Source organism: Toxorhynchites rutilus, chromosome 2, assembly GCF_029784135.1.
Source record: "Toxorhynchites rutilus septentrionalis strain SRP chromosome 2, ASM2978413v1, whole genome shotgun sequence".
Lineage (NCBI taxonomy): Eukaryota > Metazoa > Arthropoda > Insecta > Diptera > Culicidae > Toxorhynchites > Toxorhynchites rutilus.
The window spans coordinates 317747445-317757751 of NC_073745.1; the positions used below are offsets into that span (position 1 = coordinate 317747445).

The 10307-nt window shown below is 34.9% G+C and overlaps 1 protein-coding gene across 1 annotated transcript in view; it reads left to right on the top strand.

Annotated features, from left to right (window-relative positions):
- The first annotated feature begins 276 nt into the window (after positions 1-276).
- Positions 277-10307, top strand: part of LOC129765584 (sodium channel protein Nach-like) — a 36931-nt gene continuing 26900 nt past the window's right edge. The window contains exon 1 of the mRNA XM_055765993.1: positions 277-408. The gene's annotated coding sequence lies outside the window, so the exon portion shown is untranslated. The remainder of the gene's footprint in view (positions 409-10307) is intronic.

Below are 10307 nucleotides of genomic sequence, written 5' to 3' on the forward strand. Positions count from 1 at the left end.
ACACCATAGGCGACATGAATACTTTTTCTGCTTAAATATCATGCTTTGTGCAATAATTCAACGACGATTGAACTGTTCATATTATTTTCCATGTTTCAAAAAACGTGATAAAAATGAAATTTTATTTTATACAAATTGGTAAAGTCGATTTAATTATTTATGCGAAATATGACTTATAATTTTATGTATTCCAAAAAAAATAAAATCTAAGGATTAACCCAAAATGAGCCTGGCAACACCAGCCGTGAGTAGAAATCGAATATTTAACAGCCGCGCCGCGGTAACGCGCTCCCAATGTAATGACGCTATTGCCGCGCGCATTGAATAAGTATGAGGCTCGATTTTTAATCTTCTCGATTGTTCGCAGAGTTGAGACAATGGCGTGTTAGTTTATTCATTTATATTCAGGTATGTACAATGAGATCATTATTCTGGTTCATGTTTTTCGCCGTACAGATTTGTCATATGACGGCAATTAGAACAATCACGTTGCACTTGAGGTACCAATGTCTCAGTTTCAAGGGTTGTTCCACAATGTCACTATTAGCGAAAACATGCTATACTCGTGAATAGTGCGGTAAACGATGTTATCTTAATCACACATCGTCTTATCGGAGAGCACTAATCTTTCATGACTAGAAAACATCACAGCCGTTGAAAGCTTTCAAAGCTTCCTCATGGTTAGAGCCGCTTGCTCACAATCGTGTTCTTCGGAACTATCTTTTCCCCATCGAACCAACTCCGTCACAAATGATTAATTGGCTCCGGTCAATGAAATCTACTACCCGCATTCATCAACACCATCTGAGGTCCCCTCCCGGTTGAACGGAATGACATCTTGTAAAACAAAGAGTTGTCCCATTATTCCAACAATAGAACCACCGGTCTTGTTTACGACAGCTGTCAGAGGGGCATACTTGCTGCTGCCGCTGTCAACGATTTGTTTTGAGTTTCTCGTGCTCACACTGCGAGCACGATCTGTTCACGCCACGCAGCTAATTGCAAAGTAATTAAGGGTCTTTAATGATATATAAACGGTTCTCTTTTCAATAAGGTGGAACATTAAGTGCAGTAATGAGGCGACCGTTTTGTTTGCTTTTAGCGGAAAAATCGTCCACAAGTTCTCTCTGGGCTGGTTTGAGTGATCTCTGAATGCTGAATGTAACCGGTTTATGAGTCCTCTGTACCCGGACAGCTTCAGTGTCCGGATCTACCAAAAACAGAGAATGGCTAATGGCAGATGTGGCAAATGTTTATGGTCGTTCGGTCTGCAATGTTATAGACATACAAGAACTTCCGAAAGTTCCAACTGACGCAAAAAAAAAGTAATGCAAATTTTGACATAGGACTATGTTATTGATTTCTATATAGGAGGGTCACTCTATGAAAAATGTAACGATTCATTAAGAGTTTTCAAACGCATATTACTCAAAATCGTTATTGAGACATATGTTGTGTTATTTATCATTAGACAGGAAATTTATCCAGCAATTTTTGATTGAAACACGAACGGAAAACATATTAAAAAAGTTTAACATTTTTACGATTAAAATGGGTATGTTTTTTCGACTGCTCTCGCTTTCCACATGGGCGTAAGCTCACATTGTGCGTCGATACGTGCTATGAATTATCCTCAATTTGCCGATAATAGGCATTGATCAGTTGGCTGAATCAATAGAGAAATGATCTCGGAAGATGGTTTTAATCTATTATCTCCAAAGTTCCCTCGAATGTACTTGGGCGTCGTGCAAAAATTACGTAACGCTAAAAATACGTATTTTGGACCTCAACTTCACTCAAAGTTATTGATATTTTTTCCCAAAAAACACGCTGTTTTCATTTGTTTGTCATTTATTCTGGGGCAAACATAAACAAAGTTTGTTGAAGGAATTTAGAAGAACAAATTTCACTCTAAATAATACGTGATTAGCAAAAATATGTTATTTTTTGTGTTTAAGTAAATTAAAATTGGAATCGTGAGTTTTTGGGTGAAAAAACATCAATAACTTTAAGTAGGATTAAGTTATTGACAAGTTCTACATCGCAAAATATTGGTATTAATAAGCTTTAAAAGTCGTACGAAGATAGTTTTGATATAGAATTTGAAATATAAAAAATAAAGCTAAAAAACCCGTTTTTTCAAGGTTACCTTAAGGCAACTTAGATAGAAAGCGCCAAAAACAACTTTGTGCGAGATATTTGTTCTTTAGACAAAAATTGTCTTCAACAAAGTTGTTACATATGGTAGAGTGCTCATTTTGATGTTATCAAAAATATGGTGACTAAAATTGTCGATGAAATAAAAAATCTAACTTTCTTATCTTTATAGATATAGATAAACATAGTTTAACAATGTTGTAGCCCCAATCATTTAAAACAACTTTGTAGAACAAAGCTTTCTTCTATTTTTAAAATAACCGATATAGCGCCTTTTTTTAAGTTGCATTAGGGTGACCATGGAAAAACGTTTTTTTTTTGCTTTTTTTTATATATTTTTTTTTTATATTTCAAATTCTACATCAAAGCTGTCTTCGTACGACATTTAGAGCTTATCAATTTCAACATTTTGCGATTCAGAACTAGTCAATATCTTAATCCTTCTTAAAGTTATTGATTTTTTTTACCCAAAAATTCAGTTAGTTATCTTGTATGGCCATAACCCACATTTTGCGCAAGTTTTATTGTTGCAGAATTCATGATCCAGCAGTAACTACAGTATGAAGAAAAACGTAATTCGTGGTTGACCTTTCTCAACAAGATACTTATCTACATTATTTGATTATTTACCATTAATAACATTTCTGATTCAAACATTTTGTGCAGAATTCGAACCCACCTGGAATGAAGAGAAAAAAATGAAATATTAATATTTTTGAATTTAATCATATTTGTATTTTTTCTCAATGAAGGCATACAATTGAACGATTGAACCTAGTGTCCTTTCTCGAGGACGGGATTGATTGTTACGAGATATCAAAGGTTTGAATTTAAAAATTTAGTTCAGTTGACATTCCAGAAACATTGTCGAAAAACATGCTTATTTATACGGAAATGAAAGGATAATGAACAAGTGGATTTAGGAGTGGATTGTAGCTGGCTGAATAAAACCGTAGGTACTTCTTGATATCGCGAATTAGTATTCATGCATTTCAGTACCCTTTGTACCCTTTCGAATCTCTCAATCGGCAGTTTCCAAATTTTCACAAACATCCCGGTAATGGTTATCACGATAACACGTACACACAATAGGCCAAAACAACGAAAAAAATTTTTTTTTAATTTGCTTTCCCACTAGAAGTTTTCTTGTTTACCCAATTATTGAATAGTTCCAGCTTTCTCTGGATGTTTTCTAATAAACAGATAGTATATAAATATTACGCATGAATTGAAATAAAAAATGCATCAAATCGAGCTTTGTCGAGAAAATTTGAGTGCAATGATGAAACCAATCATAATTTTAGATTCAAAATTGAGCATACAGTAACAAAATAAGTCACGCGTTACATACATTTTACTTGTGAATGGCAATATCCTTATCTCTTTTAGCTTTCCTCGAGTGTTTAGTTATATTCCTCCGTTCCGTCCAACGCAATCCACTTCCCAAATGTATTCAGTTCAGCTGCATAACATTCGTTCCCAAACAGTTCGCTCGCAATCAGTTCGTATGGCGAATTATCCACTTTTTCAAAAAGAACGAATATTTTCGCAAACTAAAAAAAAACTGGCATCACTGAAACTGAAAAGAACAGCCTGTATTTGTGAAGCGAGTATTATAATGTGTTTTTGAGAAGGAAAAACGAAAAAAAGTGTAAATAATGAATGAAAATTAACTTTTCGAATCAAATTAGTATTCTATGTGAATACAAATCACTTTTTTTCTGCAAGTGGGGAGAAAATTGTGTCTGAAATTGAATTTGTATTATAATGATAAGTTTTACTTCGAATATCGGAAAATTCAGAGGAAAAAGATTAAGTTAGGGTTAGGACTACGTGGTTCAAGTAATTAAACAATGCCAAGTAGAAATTTTCATTCAAATTTTACCAATTCAAAATTGCCTTTGAGCCTTTTAATCTGACGGAGAATAGTTTAGAACCCAAACTCGAATGTCGTCACTAGTTATCGCGGATACTTTCGTTGTCCCGGGTTGATGGCGATATTGACCGTGTAATGTGGCAAAATATTGATGGAGGTTAGATCGGATCGGAAAGCCTGCAGGCATATTGTTACCTTGTGTGGTGCTTCATTGACAAAAGTGGAAGCAAGTTGATCGATACTCTGTTATTTCGATAATTTTCCTCGAAAGACGTCAAAAGACATAACATGGAAGTGCTCTCGTGTTAATTCCAGTTTTTCGCTGAGACCCAATTTTCAAATCACTGCAAACAATACAAGTAGTCTCTGTGTAAAAAAAATATACATATATCTAGTATAAAGAACTTCCATTAGAAGACAAAACAATGTTACAAATACTTGCGGTTTAATGGTGTAGAATGGAATCTCCCAACTGTTTGTTGTAGAATTTACTTGTGACTTATTTCCAAGGCCCGAAAACTTCGAAGATGAAAAATTGAAAACTCGACTCTCCTCTCAGCTACTTCGCTTCGACTAGTACTACTTCGGCATTCACCGTCAACATGACTTGAATTGACGAGCGTGTAAGAGCGAGGATGACTGATGAACTATTCTAGCAAAAAGTTATTCCAATTGACGTGACGGATGAATATAAAGCTGCCTCTTCACTCAACCTGACTTCTGTCCACACTACTCGCCCCGCAACGAATCTCATTACCCGCGTACACAATCTTATTTTTACGTCCATATAAAGTGAAACGAAAACTTGATTTCTGATACAAAAAGTAGTTACACCATTAATGAACGTTTCCATGGATTACCCACCGTGAACTCAAACTAGTTACCAGGTATGCTATAAAAGTGCTCACGTTAGTATTAGTGAATAACGTGCAATATAGCATGCAGTTTGGGAGGAATTCTAAACAAATTTTTTGTTCACTTTATCTCCGAGTTCAATATTGTAAAAAAAAAACATACAGAGAAACGGGGTTATATCAACAAAACTCACAAATTTGTCAGAGTTTCTGAACACAACACTGCACACCATTTTATATGTGAGGGGCTCAAAATGAAAGGGGTGTAAGTGACATCATCGATTTCTCTACATTGACTCTCCCTTTTGGTCATAACTTAGCTGCAAACTCATTGACAATGTGGAAGATAGGTCAGAGCCTCTTCTATCGGATTCTATAGCAAACTCAAATTGAACGTTTTTGTAGTTGAGTTATTAACTAAAGATAAAGTTGAAGAAAAGAAATCGATCAAATCACTTACATCCCTTTCATTCTAAGCCCCTCATGTGTGAGTAATGTTCGTGTACGATACAAAAAAAATCTAGCTCACCTGTACGGTAAGTCAAACCACGTTGAACTCAAATATCGATACATGTATACGTGATACATGAGAGAGAAAAACGAATTTCTTTTTGGGGTGAGTCACTTCAATATGCAATGAAGTCCAAATTGACGGGGAAGAATGAAATGAGATAGTCGAGTCGCAGAGTGAGATAGCTACTTAACGAATGACTGTTGAGTCATGCTGACGGAGAAACTGCTGAAAGACCAAAACTCATTTCCAATTGAATGCGAAGGCGGATTTCTTCATAGTCCCCTGACTATCCTCAGTTGAATAGGACTTTTCCGAGCCCTGCTTATTTGCTTAAGTGATAAAAAGGCCTAGAGGGTGATCGTATTCTGAATCCTCGAAAGCAGTAGCATTTTCGGTGAAATTCTTTATTCCCACATCAACACATCGACATCGAGAGCCTTAAAAATGTAATCTTAGCATCGCTAAAATAAAGAAAATTCGTTGGTTTCAATGAAGTTGAGGGAGTGAATATGATACACAAACAGTTAATTTTGATCAAGCTTTTTTAGCTTCAGTATTTCGTATATAAAAAAATATCATTTAAATTTATTTTTCCGCCAACTTTTTGCAACAAATTTGCTCCCAAATGACGTACACCCCCAATTATATATGATATGATGATGATGGTCCCGCCTCCTTCCCCTACAGAGATTTGAGCAAGACGAGTTATCTAAAAGATAATTTGGTAATTTTTTTTCAGCATTGAAATCAGTTAGGCAAACAAAAAAAAAACGAACTGATTTTAATTACAGATATAAGTTAAAAAAAATTGCAATGTCAAATGACAAGCCAATACTCGGTCATGTCCGCAACAGAGCCGATACGGTCCCGACGAGGCCCTTGCAGCCGAGTGGTCCACCAGAGCACAAGCCCAACCGCCAGCCTTGTATTGGATTGACTATGAATATCCTCATCCAGAGAAATCGAGAAAATTTCCTTAACGAAAAATTTCTAGACCGGCACTTAGAAAACTTTCAATTTAATATCCTTTATATCTGTGTTACGCGCGCGACGCTCAAACTTATGTAGACTACTTTTATTTTTTTTAACTTTTTTTTAATTTTTTTTTAATAATATAAAACAACAAAATAAAAATAAAAATAGTCCATCATCACCAGGATCATGACGGACATAATAGAGAGGACATAAATACAAATTAAAAAAAAGATAATTTAAAAAATTAAGTAGTTTGCAAAATATAATCCGTTCAAAAAAAACTTCGTCAGGTTAATTGAAAATATTAAAAACAAACTGCAAAAAAAAAATTCCACATTAAATTATCCGTTCGTATAAAACTTCGTCAGTAACAATCTTCGTCATAAAATTTAAAAATATATCGGTCGGCTGTTAATGAAACACAGCTTTCACGTGTGAAATACAGTGCCTCTTAAATTCTGTAAGTGTTGTTGCACGTTTAATATGCCTTGGCATCGAGTTGAACACATTTATACCTTTGAAATACAACGAATTTTGTGAAGCACATGTCAAGAAATTGGGTGTTCTCAATTCATTCGCGTTTCTTGTGTTATAACTGTGAAAGTCACTTCCTCTTTCAACTCGATCACACAAATATCGAGGCAGCAAACCTTTAACTACTTTGAAAATGAACACCATAGTTAAATAAACAATCCTTTGCTTCACGGATAACCATTGCAGAGCGTCCAACATTAAAGATGAGGAAGTGAATCTGTTACATTTTAGTATCAACCGCATTATTTTATTTTGCAAACGCTGTAATCTCGATATTTGTGTTTCATTGGCCAGAAATAAAATGGAAGAGCAAAAGTCTAAATGAGGAGAGATGATTGATTTGTATAGCTGTATTTTGCTGCATATAGTTAAATCGTTTTTCAATCGGCATAAGATTACATACTTCTTGGCAATTTTCTTGATGACATTGTCAATGTGAGTGTTGAACTTGAGTTTGTCATCAATAATCACGCCAAGATATTTAATTTCCCGAACGCGATCAATCGTCTCATCATCAATAACAATAGAGACGTTTTCATTTGAACGATTTCGCGAGATTACCATGTATTTCGTTTTACTTATGTTCAATTTTAATTGCTTATACTTCAACCATCTACTTAAAGAATGCAAATCTCCATTTAAATGTGACGCGACCTGGTTTAAATCATTAACTGCAATGAATAATACAGTATCATCTGCAAAAAGATTAATATCACAAAATCGTAAAACTCGTCGCATGTCATTAATGTACATAATAAATAAAACATAATATTGAAAATGAGTGAAAATAAGTGATGAGTGGAATCTTTTTACGACTTTCGGGTCGCGGATGACGGCACTATATGCCCAAAAATGATAGAAAATCTCTACGATATGGGTATTGGGCTAAAGGTTCTTACCGGCGGAAATCTGATGTTGTGCTCTGATACTATTTAGAATCCTAAAATGGAAATTTCTTGTTCACTAAAAACGGCTAAAAAGATACCGTAAATGGTATGAAATCACACAATACGATCGGGAATGATGGTGTTAGCATATATCCAAGGGTGTTTACTTTGTGTAGAAGTATTTTCAGCTATTATTTAGAATTGATCATTCAGTAGATGGTCCGAGTATGACAGTTGTCTGGTCCCCGTTTGTTGTCTGATCTCGTTCCAGTTTACTGTCAGCTTTTGTTCATTCGTTTCATCAATTGATTAGTGCTGCGGTTAATAGCTTAGAACCTTTTGATAAAGGTCTACGTCTTTGAATTCTATGCAGGGGGTCATGTTATGAAATTGTGAATATAAGACACATAACATTCTACAGTATACTATGAAATAAGAAATCTATCTATCAATTTCATGGTGTAAATTACAAATAAAGGCTTTATTAGAACAATTTTACTCACCACTCGCATCGTTCCATAACTCCACAAATAATATGTTGAATGCAACTCCAACTTCCAAGTAGCATTATCAAAAAGGTAGAAAAAATACCTCCAAATACGCCAAGAACTGCCTTTTTGTAATTAGATCATAAACTTTCACTGTGTCTTGAAAGATCTATTGAATCATGCTATAACCGACATCAGCGACTACAAGACATCAAAGTTGGAAGCACAGGTAATTCAAAGTTGTAATGGCCGAACTTGAACTGTGTGCTTGAGTAGCCTCGCATAACAAATTGACTACAGAAATTGAGGAAATTGCTTCATTTGTGTTGAAAATTGGTCAAACTAAAGCATCATTATGATTACAAATTTCTGGGGGATGAACAACCCAAAGAGCGAATGAATCGACAGACTTATCATGCAAGAAATAATTCGCTCTAGTTACCCAAACTGAATGAACATGGTTGGTATAGCTATAGAAAGGATCGTAAATTGTTCGTGAAAGATTGTTCTTATGATCTAGGTTACTAAAACAAATTTGAGGATTTTGTATGAGAAAGATGTTTCATTGCTGGATATTATCGAAGTAATTTGATTGGATTCAGTACAGAAAATGCAAACAATATGAAGTCACCGGAAATGTTGCTTGACGCCATGTTGGAAAGAGCTTGCCCTTCGCTTTTCATCATGAAATGTATCTGTTACCGCATCGCCCAAATATTTGAAATCTTCAAACAAAAATCTCAAATGCAAATAATGAAAACGTCGATATAAAAAATCTAGACAAATCAAACTTCTGTTCATCAACAGCCAGACTTTGGTGAAACACGCACAATAAAATGCGTTCTTCTGGTAGTGTAGCACCAAGGATACGACGAGGTAACGGAGGTGGAATGGCTGTTTTTAATATCCTCCTGTGACATCATTAATACTTGATGGTTCCGGATTCTTTTCTACCAAACGGATATTTTGAGGGAAACTATTCGGAATATAAAATGAGATTGTGCAATTCAAAAGCAATTATTCACAGTCCTACGTCATGCTCTCGTATGTGCCTACATGCACAGACCCCTTTGCTTTTTTTCCAATGCGGATGATTCCTATTGAATGATTTTCGTCGTGAATTGAAATTGTGCGAAGTAGCATTTGTTTTTATTGCTCGCGTGTGAAATAAATTTATTTTCACTTTCTCTCTCTTCGATTGTCTATCCAGCAACTAAAATGTAGACAATCGGAGAGAGAAAAAGGCAAGTGCAAGTAGGGTGCTTTTTACCGAGATGGAAAATGAAAGGTGGGAAGATTTTATGTATGTTACTTTTCTTATAATAATCCACTACATAGAAAAAGTGTGGTTATTAAAAGTAAAAATAAGCAAATGAAATGAACGAACTAGTTTTTTTTCCTAAATCAATGCTAGCGTTCAATTATGATTTTGAACGCTAGCATTGATTAAAGGGCCCGACATTTAAACAGAAACTGAAATTTCAGTATTTTTGAAGTGTTCTAAACTTAAATTCAATTCAATTTCACTTCTCGTTACGTCCACCAAAAACGTAAACGAACAAAGTCAGAGTCACACAATCTTTTGTTCCTTTGACGGATAAACATTTGACAGTGCATGGGAAAAAAGGTTGCAAGTTTTTTTCATGTAAAATGAACTCATTCTCAGCTGTATTTGACAATGTGGAAGATAGGTCAGAACCTCATCTATCGGATTCTGTAGCAAACTCAAATTGGAACGTTTTTGCAGTTGAGTTATTAATCAAAGAAAAAGTAGACGAAGAGAAATCGATCAAGTCACTTACACCCCTTGCATTCTAAGCCCCTCAATTGACTTCGTATGACTTAGATTGAGACGAAAAGTTTTCCGCTTGCGTCTTAGTTTTAGACGACTGATGTTCTCAGCACTCTAATTGTGAAAAAAGTAATTACAATTGCTGACAAAAGTCAAACTTCGATCAAGTTGCTCTAGAATCCAAACATAGTAGACATTAGAATACTATTTCTGAAATCAAAGAAAAAATT